Genomic DNA, 6,000 nt, shown 5'->3' on the forward strand with positions numbered 1-6,000 from the left:
TCGACATTTCATGCGAAATGTTTGGTGTAATTGCACAATCGATTTATATACGGTAATATCGTTCTACGTCTACATATCTTAGATTGATTGTGTCTATTTTTAAGAATAATACATTTGCTGATATAGGTTAAGGTTAGAGTAATCATATATATACAACATTATTACACCAACATACAAACTTGCTAGTAGCATTAATAATATAAGCATTTTAAAACAGGCATACAGATAAAGTTTTATTTTTACAGCTTTCCCCAATATTCAGGACTATCCCTTCATTTTTGAAACATTCTAACGATATTCGAGGTTTTTTTCTCGTTAACATAATTTTTAACTGAATTTTACAAATTCACTGCATACGAATATTCCTTTTTTAATATCCAACAGTTATATTCAGACAAGAATTATCCATGCTAATAAATCAAAAAAGTAATTTCTTGTATTAATTGTGATGAGATATTTTTATGTTATTGTTTTACTTATTTTTTACTTATTTTTTTAGTTATTTTACTTTAAGGATGTATATATTATCCATGTAATACCAATACAATTACTACTGAACACGAACAGCATCAATACGACAAATAGCAACAGTGACAGTAAAGCGTTTTTATTCTTTTTAGAATAACTTTGTTTCCAATTGAAAGAGTCGAAAAAAGACCAATGGATATACAATTATCTTGTCGAGATACAATTATCGTGCTTTAGGCATGGATAAATTGTACCCTTAAAACACTTTGATTAAAAAAAAATCAATAAAACTGACATTATCAAGATGCTTTATTTCTTGATTGACAACATATTGTTACGTTGGCGGGCGTTTTTAACAAACAATCGACATTCCAATAGAAACCAACTGTGCTCCTTTTTTTGTCGACTTGTTCGTTTATTCATACGAGTTAAACTTCATATATTTAGGAGCTTATAAAACAAGATGAAAAGAAACTAGAAATATCCATTAACTTTGTTTTCCGCAACATAGATAATTTACTCTAGTTAAGTACTAATTAACAAAACTGTACGGCAAAAGAGATGATTTTAACTGTGAACTTTCCAGTTCTATGTAGTAACATTCCAACAGCGTCCGTATATGGAGTATATATATCACGGTTGATACGATATGCAAGGACTTGCGTTTCCCTTATTGAATTCAAGGGTTGCTGCCCACAAAGTGGCTATTAAATCAATTGCTCCAAGTGGTAAAGTTGAAATTACCCATAGAAATTTTACATAAGTTAACCGTAACGGAATATCTGTTTCACAGATGACGACGGATATGTTTCAATCGTCGTTTCTACAAGAACTCCCTTCTTTCCCCCGAATGTGACCTACATAATTGGACTTTTCATCGTGTTTGTACTTTCATTAACAACATGATAGATTACCCTTCCGCAGCACGTGATATCACCCTTGTTTTTGGTTGTGGTCTTGTTCTCGGTGTTTGTTTGTATGGTTTCCATATGCCATGTTTTATTAACTGTTATTTGTCATTTTGTCTTTTTCGTTTTTTGTCATGGCGTTGACATTTCATTTTTTCGAGTTTCGAGTTTGAATGTCATTTTTGGTATCTTTTAACTCTCTTTTGAAAAAAAAGAATAAATTGGAGAAGAATCTATAGGTAGAAAAAGTAGAAAGTACAACTTTTCAAAAATAGGGTACACATGAGTAAAGTTATTAAGCACACAAAGCAGAACATTCACTGCTTCGAACTTAGTGTTAGATTAGATACTATTGGGAGAAGACACTGATAAGAACAAAGGTTACACGCTTGAGTAAAAAAAGAAAAAAGAAAAAATAGACAGGAACAAAGGGATCACATAAATCAAAAGAAGGAGAAAATAAGCACTTTGAATAAAAAAAACCTAGATACTAGAGTAAAATGTATAGGAACGAAAAAGCAGAAAACACACTGCATCTAACATTGAGTACTTTTGAGCAGAAAATATAGACGGAAAGAGCAGTCAACACACTGATTCGATCTCAAGGTACACTGGAGTACATGTAGATTGCTTAGGTCGACAAAGTAGGAAGAAAATTTATTCGAACAGTAGAAAGTATGGGTATAAAAATAGAAAACACACTAATTCAGACATTGGGTGGCCTGCTGTAGAATGTATATAAACTTAGAAAAGGAATAAACACACTGATTATAACATGAGATTAACCGGAGAAGAACAGTTGTGTTTGTAGACAAAATGTAGACCCACACCTTTTTAAAACATAGAAATCATCTTAGTTGAAAAGTTTTGTTGGCAGAGAAAAGACAGAGTGCATTAATTCGAACATGAAGAAGACCTGTATTTTATTAGCACGTCAAGTGTAGGCCGAAAATGGCTGACTGATTTAAGCATTTAGAACACTAGTACTTAGTTGAAAAAGACAGAGGGCACGGCACATCCATACGAACATATGGTACAGAAAGTAGAACAATCAGTGTAAATGTAGAAAGGTCACGCCAATTCGAAGATTAAAGTTCTAAAGTAGAATGCACTGTTAGAATTATGGATGTAGACACAATAACAAACGAATATTTTCATTGTACAGTACTTGTTCGACATTTCATGCGAAATGTTTGGTGTAATTGCACAATCGATTTATATACGGTAATATCGTTCTACGTCTACATATCTTAGATTGATTGTGTCTATTTTTGAGAATAATACATTTGCTGATATAGGTTAGGTTAGAGTAATCATATATATACTACATTATTCCACCAGCATACAAACTTGCTAGTAGCATTAATAATATAAGCATGTTAAAAACAGGCATACAGATAAAGTTTTATTTTTACAGCTTTCTCCAATATTCAGGACTATCCCTTCATTTTTGAAACATTCTAACGATATTCGAGGTTTCTTTCTCGTTAACATAATTCTTAACTGAATTTTACAAATTCACTGTAACATATATATGCTATTATATGCATACGATATCTTCCTTTGTTAATATCCAACAGTTATCTTCAGACAAGAATTATCCATGCTGATAAATCAAAAAAAGTAATTTATTGTATCAATTGTGATAAGATATTTTTATGTTATTGTTTTACTTATTTTCTTATTTTTCTTGAAATTTTATTTTTAGTTATTTCACTTTAAGGATGTATATATTATCCATTTTATACCAATTAATGCTATTTTCACAATTACCACTGAACACGAACAGCATCAATACAACAAATAGCAACAGTGACAGTAAAGCGTTTTTATTCTTTTTAGAATATCTTTGTTTCTTCATTTATATGGTTAAATTTATGAAACATCTCGTTACAAAACTTTGAATTGTTACAAAATACTTAGAATTGTCTACAACAGGAAAAGAGGACTTTTAAAGTATTAGACAAAGCCTTTCGGAACTTTTTAGTTTTTCTACACTCGTCAACTTCAGAGCTTATTTGTTTTTATTTTTATTCGAGCGCCACTTATAAGCCCTGTGAAGAACAAAGCGCGTTTCGTCGGTTGTAAAATAAAACTATCATTTGCATATCACTTGTATCTTTTTTTTACACAAGATAGCCAACAATCGTGGTTGACCGAAATGTAGAGGTGTTGTACTGACGTTAACGTTAAAAGTAAGAACAATTCAGCAAACGAATTTATTTAAATACACACATATCAGTTTACAAGTAAGTGTAGTGGAAACGATGTTACCGTAAATAAATAATCAGATTCTGATGTCATCAAAAAAAGGATTTGGACATTTTTCTTTACAGTACGTTGGTATTTTGAAGATAGTTTCTTCCGGTTGTCCTGCTTTAAAACTGGCTTGATTAAAAGTTAAGGCGTGTGAAATATTGTCTTTATATGATTTTTCGGTGTACAAACACGGTACGTTGTTGTCTGTGGCGTATAGTGTATCTAAAAAGGCAAACCCTGGCGTAGTCCAGCCATGACACGTAGATCCCTGTATAGTTTTATCTCCGATGTATGAGCCATTCGCTATCCATGTTGGTTTTAGTACTGTGCAGCCTTTTTGTACACCACAAAGATCACAACAGGTCTTCGCTTCGGGATAATAAACATACATGCTACTGTGATTTGTAAATAACAAACTACACGGCGCATGTGGGTCATTATCACTTAATTTCTGACCAAAACAAAAATTGTCTCTCTGTCCACGTAAATGGTCATATCTAGCTCTACCATTAGGATAATCATAATACCATGCTCCTTTACTGTAAAATGATTGACCAAACACGTGTAATTCTTCTTGAAAATCTACTGTGTAGGCTGGCGGTAGCAGTGGTACCTTCTGTGAAGCTGCTGACACCACTGCAAGTACAAGAAATTGAAATACCTCCTTCCACATCTGAAATTAATAACATTTTGTTTTTAAAAAGAGACAGAAGATACGAAGGGAATATTCCAAACGGTTAAGTCGTAAAAAAACTGATAATGCTATGTCAAAAATGAAAAAAAAGACGAAAAGACAAACTTGCCCACAATGTACTACATAGAAAATGGAAGAATAACCAACACGACCACTTCCAAAAAATTTGGGATGATCTTAGGTCCTCCAGAAATAATTGGAGATCCTGCTCCACATATGACACCCATCGTGTTTTCTACATAAAAAAAAAGGCGAATTACCTAGAGGACTGATTTTATCTGGGTTTTTTTTATTGTTGTATCTTTTATGCATATTATATATTCATTCTTATATTTGTGTCTCATTTTAACATGACTTACTGAATACATACACTATATTTCAGAAATAACGCAAACGAATAAAGGTGAGTTTTTGCAAAGATTTTTTCAAAAATGCTTACCAAAGAAAAACACTGTTACGAATGATGATTGAGTCATTATTATTGTTCCCTAGATACTTATAGTACTAAAGGACAGAGCTCTTATGATTTATGAGATTTACCCATCGAATGACTACTGTTGCCTTTATTTACCATTTTTTAGTAACAGTATTCAGCTTGGAACATTCACAGCCAAATGTTGAGAGATCTAAGTAAAACATTATGAAAACTTCATTTTTGACATTTTTTTACACATATCATGCAGAACCAGAAGATTTTTCAATTTTTTCTATTATGTCTGATTTTAACAAGTTTCTTATGCATACATGATAAACTATCAAATGACAGGTGATTTTAGAGAAATCTGGCGAAGATGATTAGGCTATCATATAATACTCATGGTTAATCAAATTGGGGATAATATTATAATACTATATTTAAACAAATATTGATTTGAAATAAATAAAATAATACTGGGACGGTGTGTAAAGGGGGCCTGGTAGTATTTCTTTGCCACAAGGAATAATGATAGCCTTTTTAGAATTTTCGTCACTTTCTAAAACTGCCAAAAATTCTACATAAAAGAGTTAACTGAAGTACTTTCATTGTATTATTCAGAAATGAATTTGAAAATGAAAAGGACCGTTTAATTTGTTTTGATATCTTTAAAAACACAAGGCCACTAGTGCTTTTATGTCTTTTATCATGCAGTGAATACAAAACTTTCTCAAAAACTAGTTTTCACCAGTATGTAAAATTATTTCATATTTTCTACACCTGATTCATCCCTCAGTTTTGGAAAGTATGTTCAGTTGATACTGTACTTATTGTCCAATCACACTGTTCAGATACATTATCTGAAGTAGGGTACACAAAAGAGCAACCTAAATTCTATTATGCAAATACCACCGTGCTACCTAAAGGACAATTGGAGCCAAACATTACGGTTTTAGCATAACATTTTTGATAGTCATTGGATATACGATCGTGAAAAATCAGTATGTCTAAGAAAATGGTAAATATGCAGAAAAATTGCAATACGACTCAAAAATACAATTTCTAAGAAATAAAAGACATGCGGAAGATAGCAAAGGCACAGTATGTAATACGTTACATAAAGATATATTTTGATGGTTATAAATAGGTGATAATTGTGTCATCCAATTATTATACTTAAGATTAAGGATATATGAATTGACGTCAAATTTCATTAACCTGATCAACGTATGCAACTGAGAAATATATTCAACTGC

This window comes from Mytilus edulis, chromosome 8 (genome assembly GCF_963676685.1).
Source record: "Mytilus edulis chromosome 8, xbMytEdul2.2, whole genome shotgun sequence".
NCBI classification, from domain to species: domain Eukaryota; kingdom Metazoa; phylum Mollusca; class Bivalvia; order Mytilida; family Mytilidae; genus Mytilus; species Mytilus edulis.